Genomic DNA, 13,934 nt, shown 5'->3' on the forward strand with positions numbered 1-13,934 from the left:
TCCTTGGTGTTTTCGAACGTAAGGTATTGTATACCATCCACGGAACCGTACATGTTCTGTACGAAGACATTACAACCCCGTGAAAATTATTTACGAAGACAAAAATTTACTATTTTGCAATAGCGAACAGCAGAACAAAGTTAACAACTGTGGCCACTTTTGTACCATCCACTATTTGCGATTACAATAACAACTTACCAAATTTTTCACGCAAGTTTCACATTTAACTTCATGTGTGGTTCGAGGGATGACTCCACTGCTTCAGTCGGTAGGGAAAATATTTGAAATCAAAGCTCATTTAGCAAGGTGAAAAAAAAACTTTTCTGAGAAGGTTGGTCTGAGAGTAGGATCCGTTTCAATTGGCGAGTAGTGCCACAATGAAAAATAATGTACGAATGCACAGACATCATTGAACGATGCAGAACAATCCTGTGAAAACCGTCATATTGAGGGACCGGATTCGCAAAAATATATAAAATTCAATAGAGCAGGCAATATCCTCGACACGATTTCATTATAAGCACATGCAATTTAGCTTTCAATACAAATTTTATGCATGAGATTTGGGTATTTAGTGGGAGTGTTAGGCTAAATTCCCAGCAGGAGTCATGCCGGTATGGCCCATTCCAATTGCCGGCAATAAACCACTACGGAATTCTGCTTGGGGATGCGCTTCCGTTGTGCAGTTGCATCCGAAAGACAATTGCAAAAGTGAGATGAATGCTGAATGTGAGGTATTAACACGCAAATGTACAAATCCCAGTCGCGATACCGGTACCATCCACTGGACTGTTGCGTGGTATAGGTATTATATTTCGCTGTCATCATCGGTGCGGAAAAATATCATAACTATGCAAATGGAGTCGTTTTTCCGTTCTTCGGTGAATTTTCCACAACGCTAGATACGACACAAAGGATGCAGAATCGGCTTGCAATTATACATGGAATAGATGAGACGGGTTGTATACGTCATACGAATAATATTTGCATACCGACTGTGACTGTGAATTTTTTTTGCTCGCTGGGTTCTCAGATAAAATAATCCTTTGATTAATTAGGATTTTGACGGTTTAGATAGCCATTTGAGTGGTTCAGCATATCGTTTTTACTCCACACCGCTCATTTTATGCTGGGATAAATTCTGAGTGTCCTCCTGGTATTTAAGCTAATTTGTATGAAAACAGAGCCCTTTAAAGTTTGTTTGTTAAAACGAGCAATTCATTGAATCGATTACACTATAACCTCAATTTACGCACTAGATCGGGGGTGCGTAAAATGAGTTGGTGCGTAAATTGAATCAGTGGTTTTGCCGTTTGGAGTCTACTTGTATGAAATAAATTTATATTATTTAGAAAAAATATGCTCTTTCAGCCCCAGGGGCTTTCAGCTTTCAGGGGCCCAGATAGCCGTAGCGGTAAACGCGCAGCTATTCAGCATGACCATGCTGAGGGTCGTGGGTTCGAATCCCGCTGGTCGAGGATCTTTTCGTAAAGGAAATTTTCTCGATTCCCAGGGCATAGAGTATCTTCGTACCTGCCACACGATATACACATGCAAAAATGGTCAATCGGCAAAGAAAGCTCTCAGTTAATAACTGTGGAAGTGCTCATAAGAACACTAATCTGAGAAGCAGGCTTTGTCCCAGTTGGGACTTAATGTCAGAAAGAAGAAGAAGAAGAAGATGCTCTTTCAGCATCATTAACATATTATTAATACATTGGGTTCTGAATCAGAATAGAATGTGTGCAAATTAAGGTCTTCCAAGAACTCTTTGGAGTTTGGGCATATGATTCTACATGAGTTAACGGAGATCAATGTTTCATTTCTATATAGAAGAATGTGTCACAATACTGGACCCTAGAAGATTGTTATATTTTTAAGAAGCGTTTGAAATGTTAGATCCAAGTTTTGGTAATTGAGTGAGTACAACAGGTGTTCTAGTTCATCCAAAAACTTCCTGGAATACATATATACCTGCAATGTACTGGCATATTTGGCGATCCTTTGATGTTTTTTATGATATGGCACAGGCCCTTTTCTATCCATAGTAGTAAAATGAGTATTTTTATAATTTGTGCCGATGTCCTAGGTCCTCCAAGGACTCCATTGAATATAGGCCTTGGGTTCTACGACCGTAATAAGAGACTAGAGGTTAGTTTTTAAATACTCCACAGGCCCCTAACCATTCATGTGAAAAAATGGTATATTGTAATAATTTGTGCGGATGCCCTAGGTCCTCCAAGGACTCCATTGAATATAGGCCTTGGGTTCTACGACCGTAATAAGAGACTAGAGGTTAGTTTTTAAATACTCGACAGGCCCCTAACCATTCATGTGAGTAAACGGTGTATTGTAATAATTTGTGCCGATGTCCTAGGTCCTCCAAGGACTCCATTGAATATAGGCCTTGGGTTCTACGACCGTAATAAGAGACTAGAGGTTAGTTTTTAAATACTCCACAGGCCCCTAACCATTCATGTGAGTAAATGGTATATTGTAATAATTTGTGCGGATGCCCTGGTCCTCCAAGGACTCCTTTGAATATAGGCCTGAGGATCTACGACCGCAATAAGAAATTAGAGGTTAGTTTTCAAATACTCCATAGGCCCCTAACCATTCCTGTGAGTAAACAGTGTATTGTATTTATTTGTGTGGATGTCCTAGGTCCTCCAAGATCTATATCGAATATAGGCCTTAGGACCTACAAACGTAACCAATTATCAATAGATGCTTTTTTGATATGGCAGAGGCCCTTATCTATATGTAGCAGTAAAATAAGTATTGTTATAATTTGTACCGATATCCTAGATCCTCCAAAGACTTAATTCATTATTAAGGCCATTCATTATTAAGGCCTATATTCAGCCTTTGAATCTACGAACGTGATCAATGGTCTATAGGTAGTTTTTTAATATGGCACAGTCTCTTAACCATTCATTTAAGTCAACGGAATATTTTATTGCTTTATACGGATGTTTTTGGTGCTCTAAGGACTCCATTGAATAAAAGCCTTTGGATCTACGGCCATAATAAGTGATTAGAAGATAGTTTTCAAATACTCCAAAGGCCCCTTACCATTCCTGTGGGTAAACGGTGTTTTGTATGAATTTTTGCGTATGTCCTTGGTCCTTTAAGATACCTATCGAATATGGGCATTAGGGTATACAAGCGTAACCAATCATCAATAGATAGTTCTTCAATATTGCAAAGGCCTCTTACTGTCCATATTAGCAAACGAAGTGTTGTATTGAGTTGTGTCGATGTTTTTGTACTTCCAAGAACTCCACGATTTATAGGCCTGAGTATCTTAAGTAGTTTTACATTGATGATACTTATTTATAGCATAAAATCTTAACTTTTAAGGCTTAGTAGCCCGTCATTCGTTTTAGTAGTCATGTTGATTTTGCAGATTGAAATTTCAAAGTTCAAAGTTTCAGGATTCCAAAATGGCGTCGGACATCGATTTTCGTCATCCCCTCGTCGTGCCCGTTCCGAAAATACCCATATTGTATGGGTTTCCAACGGTTTCCCCAACCGGAGGTCAATAATTTCCCACAGAATTGTCAAAACTCAATTTACGCACTGCGTAAAAAAGTGACGTAAATTGAGTTTACTTCGTAAAAAAAGTGACTTAAATTGAGGTAGCGTAAAAAAGACTTCGTAAATTGAGGTTTTAGTGTATAGTGTTTGCTCTTGTACACTCCCGTTCGAAAGTTTGGGTTCACTCCTTTAGAATCATACAAACATGTTTTGTCCATATTTCGGTGATGACACGTCCAATTGAATCTCTTTATGGCGCATTGAATTATTCTTTCTTCGTAGATATTTCAACATGACATTTTTATTGGAAATTTCGTTTACTAAATTTTTACCTTAAGTTGTGACATTTAAAAAAAAATTGAATATACACACTGAAAACACATGGCTGATTTTGCCAGCATCTGATCGAACAAAATTTTAAAACAGTGTGTCATTAAAATCATATTCTTTGAAAAGCACATGCGATTTTTTTCTCGGAAAAAATCTGAAAGCTATTTACCTAATTATAATAAAATAGTCATTCAAGTTATCGTGTTTGGTGTATCGTGCAAAAATGTAGATATACGTAAATGTACTTGAAACACAAAAAAATCTGTTAAATCTCATACCAATTGAAGTCACCTCATTATTAGCGTTTTTTAGATTATTGAAACATGTTGAAAAACGGCAGATATATGTACTAAAATGATTTGCATGCGTCGGAGGTGACCCTAAATTTTTGCACGATACATACATCGTACCCCTACGTGTCAACTAAGGGGTGAACCTAATTTTTCACTCGATGGGTATTTTATTAATATTGAATATTTTTTAGATTTTTTCTGCAAATTTTAGATTACGGGTCTAATAACACGTTGATTTTAAATTTTGGACTGACCGCGGCACTTTTTCACTTTACACGACCGACGCGTGACATGTTGGATCCTGCTCTCATCACCCGCCCCCGCAGGAGCAATTGTCACGGTCGAAGGATCAAACAGAACTAAAAAAAGTTGTTTAAGTCAAAATACCTACGAAGTAAGATTAACCTGTTGTCTTTCGAATGCGCCAAAGAGAGGAGAAGTAATCACAGAGATATGGACAACACTTTTGTATGTTTTTGAGGGGGTGAGTTCAAACTTTTGCTCGGGAGTGTAATCTAGAGGTTAACTATAGCTTTGAAAAAGACCGTTTTTAAATTACCATGCTACATATTTAGAAACAATTACATCTTATAAAAATTCACACAAATTTGGTTGCTTTTACAAAAGTCGATGTAAATACGTTGAAAATATAGTGATATTCATCAAAATTTGATCACTGTATTATGAACTATATGGAAACATATTGTTAAGCTCAAAGAGAAAATATTTTTTGTAGATTTTATTAAAAGCAGCTATTCAGCAAGACTAAGCTGAAGGTCGTGGGTTCGATTCCCACTGGTAGAGGATCTTTTCGGGATGGAAATTTCCTCGACTTCCCAGGGCATAGAGTATCTTCGTACCTGCCACAAGATATACACATGTAAAAATGGTCAATCTCTGAAAAGCAGGCTTTTTGCCAGTTAGGACGTAACGCCAGGAAGAGGAGAGGAGGGTGGTACACTTGCCCCAAATTCTGCTAACATTGCTGCATCTAGCTCACACAAATCAGATAGAATACTCAAAACATGGCTACTATGTTTCACTGCACATAAAAGAAGATTATGGCCAATCCCTGCTGAACTTCTAGTTGATTATTTATGCATCTGCGCTGACTTCGGTCAATCACGAAACAGCAACCATTGATATGTGTAATCAGTCTAAGCTAAGCTCTCCGCACTTTGAGCGTTACGTTGTGGACGGCACCTGACTTAATCACCATGGCTCTAACCTTCAAGATCGCATGATCAAACAATATAACCGATTGAATGAATTTCTTGCTTTTCCAATAGTATCATTTTGTTTTAAATTCCGAACATGACTCACATTCCGAACATTCGACTTTTTATATTGAATTTTCAAGAAAATCACTGGAATTTCTTCACATGATGATCAATTCTTCTATTATTCAAGTCCTCTACATTTGAAAGTTAAGAAAATATCAATTCTAACTTTCAAAATCGCCACTGTTCGGAATATGAGTCAAAAGTCAAAAGTTTAAGTTATGTTCGGGATTTGAGACACAAACTTGTAGAGGCTTGTGGCTGAGACTGAACCATCCAAATGAGCTAATTTTGTGAGGACACTAAGAATTTATCCGTGCCACCTTGATAGCCATAGGGAAAATAATGAAAGGTTGTTCCAATATTTTCCAATTTCTAGAGAATTATGTTCCTTTAACCTTAGTGAGGACTTTTGGTCTTTTTTGACCAATTTTAAAATCCAAATCGATGTAACTTTCAATTGAATTAACACAGTAAATTAAAATATTCTGACACTTAATTTTTGATGCAAATTTAATATTTATGAAAATAAATGTTTTTATTGCTTCCATAATTAGTTACAAAATGTGACTTGCAGACGCGTATGACCCACTATGGTTAAAGCGTTTATAATAAAAAAAAGTGTAACTTGGGGTCGTATTCAACCGAAAATTCAAACAACTCGCCGAAATCAATGTGTTGACCAATTTCAGTGCTGATGGGCTTAAATTAAAAGACACACATGTCTAGTTTCGGAAACCCTTTGGAAGATCCTGATTTGACCACTTTGGCCACAGGGAACGGGCCTCACATGGAACAAGTCCCTTGAGAGACGCTTACTTTGACGACCTGTAATTTCGTAACCAAACAAGTAATCTGAACCGCTCAAAGATTTTTGGACAGGTGCTCATGTGGACTATGAATGGAGATACTCATATTATGTTCACAATCATACACGGTTCCGGAAAGTTGCTTTCTAACGTTGTTTTAGATTTTCTGAACTACTTGATTCTGAGAAGATATGTCTTTGTTTCGGGTCGAAATCGAATTTCTTTTGTTAAATTAGATTTTCGGGAGACCAGAAATTGTATCCTGAGATTAGGGACACCCCGAAATTTCTCAAATACCAAGACTTTTTGTTCGGATGAACAATTCAGTTTTATCTATATGGTTTCTGAGAGTTTCATCGAAGAACACCAAAAGGTGATGATTACAACTGCTCATTTTTCATTGCTCTTACTATAAAACTAAACACGCTTAAGACGTCAAGTAAAACCGTAAAGGACTTCCTCCCACTCTCGTTGTCAATGCATTTCTACATTATAATTTATGGTGTGAAAGGGTCTACTGCTTAACGTTGTTTATTTGTATTATGCTGTCCGCAAGATATCCTACTTCCTATTCCCTGAGCACAACTAGGGTGAAAACATTCTTCTGTGGCCCTTCTGGCAGCCGTGAACTGCTGCAATCGATGTAGGTCCACGAGATTTTCAGAGCATGGTCACCGAACGTCTTTTGTTGAATGAATACAAATGATTTCTCAAAGAGAAAAGGATGAAAAATACATTTGAGAGATTGTACACTTCTCATTTGTTCCTGCTTAACGTTCGAAACAGAATATCTATTCAAGGGAATGTGTAAACAGTGTCGTCTTGATCCACCTATTATATCAAGTAATAAATAATCATTGGATGTGGAATTTGTGAAAAACAGGAAATACATATGTAATGCAATAAACGAATTGTTAATGTGTATTGCATTTGATACTGCTTTTCTTAATATATGCTATGTTTTACTTAAAACTCATCGTTCCATATTTTTGTTACGATTAATATGTTGGTAAAATTACGGAACTAAAGAGTTTTCAATGATTTGCAGACGAATATCATCGTATCACAGACACAGCAACAAAATAAACGCTAAGACTTCACATAGGTTATTGCCTTCGTTAAACGATATAGTTTCGCATCGTATTGACTCGATGACATTCTTGTCAAACATAAATTTTTATGCTCCTTCACGACAACTGCGAAATAAGGAATGTTCATTTTATATAGTGGACACTTTGTTTATGCTATTTATTTTTTAATTATTGATAAAATCGTAATTGGTTTTCTGTATATCGTTCAACTATCATTCCACATTGCTATAAAAATATAAGATCATAGAAAATGCTTCTGATTGAAGAGCTATAAAGTTTTTCCAAAAAATCTAAAGAAAAGCTGATTGCTAAACTTTAACACTATTTTTCACAAAACAAAAATCTTCATTTGTATAAACTAAACTATTCTACTAAAGGTGTAGCTTTTAAAAAAATAATTATATTCCACCATTTACTGACGTTAGGTAACATTACTGATTTATACATTTATGTCGAAATTCGTTGATACACCATCTTTTCACTCCCAGCAAAAGAGACAAGTAAAAAGCGTGTTCAAAACTAGTTTATATTATCAAAAAAAAATATATTTGTTTAAACGAGAGCTAAACCGTGAGTTTAAACCGCAGTCTTAAGTATAAATTTTACACTTTATGATTGTCTTACTAAAATTGTAAACGTTTTTCTCCAAATATTTCAATTGGTAATCTCAGAATAACATAATATGAAAATAATATGTGGAAAATAAAATCGATTTTATAACATCAGTGTTGCCAATTTTGATGATTGTCATTGTGCTTTGAAAAGTCTTTTAAAAATAAAGCAATTGTTTTTCTATTGTGCTTTAAGTGTTACGTAGGAACTAATTAAGTAACTCTAAGAAGGCATAAGTTATTTTCTACTCATATCAGTTCCCTTAAAATTTAAAATATTTTTCTCCAAAAATTTCGGGGAAATGCTCCAAAAATAACTTGATTTTTTCCATCAGGCTTCTGACTGATGTTGCTTTCGAAGAACAAGCCTTTTTTAAAATAAAAAATATAGATTGTCGTATTTTGCAGCCAATCAACAATCATTGATATTGATAACCTAAAAAAATCGACCGTTCTAAACATTGTTCCATATTTGTGTGCAATTAAATTATTTTGTAGAATATTTAATTAATACAACATTGTACAATACTAGTCACACGATATACAAAACACCGATTGAAATTTCATTGACAAATTAAAAAGATACAGCATACACACGGTGTCCACTTTATAAAATGAACAGTCCTTAGTAGTATTTTTTATACAAACCATTATCGCACAATTTATGCCAAATTTGAGTATTTAAATCAAATCATGTCTGTTTACAATAAACATTGCGAAACCATTGACTTTACTATGTCGAAATCGGCACTGAAACAAAAAATTGTGTCAAATCAAGATTCAAACTAGATGAAGAAAATAACGTTTAAAACTATATAATAATAAGAAAATTGTAACCAAATTGTAACCTCTGATTGACGACATGAAATAAATAAAAAAATAAATAAATAAAATTTCGCGTTTTAATCAGCAAACTTTTGCCCCATCGGTGGTGCAAAAGTTCGTTTTAGATTTTGAAACTGTTATAACTAAACATGGATAAATATGTTGACATAGGTTTGATCAGCAAAATTGCAGCCAATAGGTTAAAGCTTCATCATGTGGAAGTCATTTCATCTCATCTTCTATAGTTTTTATGGAAACATTGATTAGTCCACTAAGGATGAACTTTTGCCCCTCCTCACTCTATGTGCAAATTTACTTGCCAAAACGTGTAATTAATCTGATTGAAAATATATTACGAATTAAAGTAAACACTTCACGATTTCTAAGTATCTATATACATAGATGCAGATGGTAGCATGGTAACTAATAGGGGGACCTGGGGTAAGATGCTCCAGTTAAGAAAAATGTGCCGAAAAGAAGATTAAATCACATGTTTGAAATATTTCAATATTCGATACAAGTTGGTTGATGTCCACCCTTCTATGGTGTTGAGCATGCTTTTATCCTAATTATACTAAATTTTATGAAAATTAAACTTTTCCAACCACTAATTTTGCGTAAATAATTATTCTTGCTATATGTTTTAGGACTAAATGCACCACTAAATTGAGACAAGACAAAACAAAAGAACACCATGCATCACGACAAAGAGGTAAGGTGCACTTTCGTTTTTAAAGGTAAATTTATTCAGCGAAAAAACACGACATTTTAGTTATTTTTTTGCTTAAAAGATGATACAATTGAGCATAATTAAGTTGGTGAAGACTTCAAAAGCTAAGCTTTTATAATCTTTTTAAAATTGATCGTTACGCCCTGTTTTATAATGAAGTGTAAGCTGCTCTTATCAGACGATCAGAACAATTGTTTGTAAAATTAGAATCATCGTATTATTTTGCCAAATCATCTCACCGACAGCTCAGTGATCAAGATTTGTACAGCAATGCAATTTATCACTTTCAAGACGACAATTATCCGACATTCAGATGATCAGGAAAGTTACATCAGAACCATGCTCGAATCCATTATTCTATTGATCTGTTTAATCATACAAAATTTGTAGAATTTTAAGAATGTGAAGCAATTTCTGCGTAGTATTTTCATTCAAAAGTTGTATATCTAAGAGAACGAAAAGGTGCGTTTTGCCTCGACTGCGCATATTACCCCAGAGAGAAGAGCATCATCGTTCACATCAGATGACTGACTGGTGCTATTTTGAACCTTGTAGGGTGAGCAGCTCGATTGAGTAGACAAGCGGTCGAAGGGATAAAAGAAACCGAAGCAAAAAGAGCCATGTGGATTGTTTGGACAAATTCTTATTTCCCGATGTGGAGTACCGAACCAACTGGTCAATTCGCAGCAACGAGGGACAAGTTGTGGATCTATCTGGAGTACGTTTATCAATATTTGAAAAATGCAAACGCTAACGAAAGGGAGAAAACGAGAAAAATAGCAAAATGATAAACATTTTCGATGTCAATGTGAAGTATTTGCTCAAACATTTAATAATGGCATTGGTGGAGCCAAAAATATCTATTTAATTCGGTTGGGTGGACTTTTAGATTTATCGTGCTGATATGGAATGATTGAAATGTATTGCTATTGATGGATTGGGACAAGATTTGATGCGTAACCGTCCTATGATAAGATCGGTTTTTGTGACTTTTTAGCAAACGTAGCATAATTTATAGTGACATTTGAAATTTAGAATAATTGGTTTCTTCAAGATAATATTCTTGAAGACAATGTATACGTTTATTGCCGCATATATCACTCCTTGATGCAAATATAATGACATATTCAAACTTATTTCTAAACATTTTCAAAAACTGTAACATTTGTTGATCATCATTGTATTAAATATGCGCTGCTTGGAGTTTGGATTGTCCAATCAATCAGAAACATCTAGCCAGAGCAAGACGAAGGATTGATTTTTCAAGCTAGCAATCAACGACCTCACCAGAAAAAAATCTGTCTGTTATCTCTGCTGGTCCAGATCACTCCACAGACAATCAGATCTCCGATGCGGTGTCGACAATGGATTTTTATCTCCAGCTTGATGAGTCAGCTGGTCCAGGTAAATTATTGACCAGTACATGTTCAGCCGAAGCGAAAATAGATACTGCGCCCTTTCTCAGTGGAATTCAACCATTCCAGCTTTGTTCGAACGTGAATTACTCCAACGAAAGATGTTCTACGGAAGACAAGCAGTTTGCTTGTGCGACTTCAACGAAGGATCTAAACTACCAGCTTGAAGACTCAGCTGGTCCAGGTAAATTTACGACCAGTATATGTCCAGCCGAAGCGAAAACAGATACTGCGCCACCTCTCAGCGTGACTCAATTGTTGCAGACTCCTCCGACCAATTTGCAACACGCTGCCCACGTATGTCCTGCATCGATGCCTAAAGGGATCCGAATATACTATCAGAACGTTAGAGGGCTTAGGACGAAAATTGACAACTTTTTTGTTGCGGTTTCGGATAACGAATATGACGTCATTGTCTTGACAGAAACTTGGCTGTATGATGTCATAAACTCGGTACAACTATTCGATCAAGGTTACACAGTGCATCACAAAGATCGTTGTCCAGATATTTCCCGGAAAATCTCGTGGTGGCGGAGTGCTCATACCTGTGAAAAACGAATTAAGATCATCTCGGTGTAAGATTCACAGCGACCCAAATCTTGAGCTCTTATGGATCAATGTCGAGAGCAATGATCAGGTCATTTGCCTTGGCGTAGCGTACATTCCTCCAGAACAATCCAGAAATCGATGTGTGATTGAAAGCTATGTTAGTTCCATTTCGACGGTTGTATCAGCAGGTGATTTCCATACTGCTTATTTTCTCTTCGGTGATTTTAATTTGCCTGACCTATGTTGGCGTTCCACTCCTGCGGGCTATGCGTATCCTGAACCGTCTGACTCTGCTACTCCCAGCAATGCATTCATCGATGGTATGTCCCTGCTGAATCTGAAACAACTGAACGTAGTTAGAAATAATCTGGACCGAACACTTGATCTACTATTCGTGAATGATGAAGCTCTACCGATATGTGATCTTACTCAACCACTTGAACCATTGATTCCAATTGATTTGTTGCACCCACCACTTCTCGCCACTGTACGCTGTTCAGCTCGCAGTGTGTTCATCGAAGCCACCGACGACAGATTATTGGACTTCTCGAAAGCGAATTTTGAACAGTTGAATGAAGCTCTCCTTGCAGTTGACTGGTCACGTTTGTACAATGAAAGGGATGTTAATGTAGCGGTTCAGCTTTACACTGATACTCTTACGCAAATGTTCCATGAGTTTGTACCTGCACCACGCCCTCGTCAGAAGCCTCCTTGGTCTAACAACCATCTCCGACACCTGAAACGAAAACGCGCACGCGCCCTAAGAGAATACTGTAACAACCGGAATTCAATTACGAAAAGGATATTTACCATCGCCAGTTCCGAATACAAATGTTATAACCGAGCACTCTACGGTCGTTATGTGGTTCGGAAACAGGGAGTCTTGAAAAACAACCCGAAAGCTTTTTGGGCGTTTGTCAACGAGAAGCGCAAAGAGACCGGCTTGCCCTCAAGCATGTTCTTGGGAAGCGAAAATGCAGACACGAATGAGGAAATGTGCAACTTATTCGCCGAGCATTTTTCCAGTGTATTCGATTGCGCAACAATCAACCAGGATCAAGTTAGATGTGCTGTACGGGACGTGCCGTTGAATGCAATGTGTATGACGATCTACGAGTTTGATGATGAAGATATTCTGAAGGCTATCAAGAAGCTGAAACCGTCGACCAAACCTGGACCGGATGGAATTCCTTCGGTTGTTCTGAAAAAATGCTCTGCTGCTATTTGTGCACCACTACGGTCTATTTTCAACAAATCGATCTCGCAAGGAGTATTTCCGGAACGCTGGAAGAAATCCGTTATGTTCCCTGCTTTCAAAAAAGGGGACAAACGTGATATTTCAAACTACCGCGGCGTAACCTCGCTCAGTGCTGGTTCTAAGCTGTTTGAGATCCTGGTGAGCAACGAACTGTTTCGATATGCGAAATCATACATTTCGCAAGACCAACACGGCTTCTACCCAGGTAGGTCCACTGCTACTAACTTAGTACAATTCACTTCATTGTGTCTAAAAGCTATGGAACGAGGAATTCAGGTTGACACGATCTACACCGACTTAAAAGCAGCATTTGATAGAGTGAATCACCACATCCTGCTGGCGAAGTTAAATCGTCTAGGTATCGCAACCAACGTCATCAAATGGATGGAATCATACTTGACAAATCGTCAGTTAGTAGTCAAATTAGGTTCAATGGAGTCAGAACCGTTCAGCAACTACTCTGGTGTGCCGCAGGGCAGTAACCTAGGGCCATTACTATTCTCCTTGTTTTTCAACGATGTCTGCTTTGTCGTCCCTCAAGGCTGCAGATTAGTATTTGCTGACGATTTTAAAATATTTCGGTCAATCAGGTCTTCAGAGGACTGCCGAATGCTGCAAGTGTTAGTCGAGAGGTTTTCAAGCTGGTGCGAAAGGAACTTTTTGCTTATCAGCGTGAAGAAATGCTCGGTAATCTCGTTCACCAGGAAGAAAAGTCCAATTCTCTGGGATTATCACATGGGGAATGAGCGAGTGGAAAAGACGAACGTTGTGAAGGACCTTGGAGTCATGCTGGACTCCGAGTTAAACTTTCGTGAGCACTACAGCTACATTATCAACAAAGCCAACCGGAATCTTGGATTCATATTTAAGATTTCGTCTGAGTTTCGAGACCCATACTGCTTACGGTCACTTTATTTCAGTCTAGTCCGTTCCATACTGGAAACTGCAGCAGTAGTATGGAGCCCAGCCCACAAAGTGTTTTGGATCGACAGAATTGAAAGAATACAGTCAAAAATTCATCCGATACGCTGGGCACCCCGAGCACCTCAACTCGGGCGGTAAGTCCCATCACGCTATTCCCCATCCCATTGTATCAAATCCCCCAGCGGAAAGTTCACCGTCATCTTCCATCGATGGATCTCTGTCTTTCGCTGCTCCCGCAACGAATCCCCTACCAATTCATTTACCTGCAAATCAGGTCGC

Source organism: Aedes aegypti, chromosome 2 (assembly GCF_002204515.2).
Source record: "Aedes aegypti strain LVP_AGWG chromosome 2, AaegL5.0 Primary Assembly, whole genome shotgun sequence".
Classification (NCBI taxonomy): domain Eukaryota; kingdom Metazoa; phylum Arthropoda; class Insecta; order Diptera; family Culicidae; genus Aedes; species Aedes aegypti.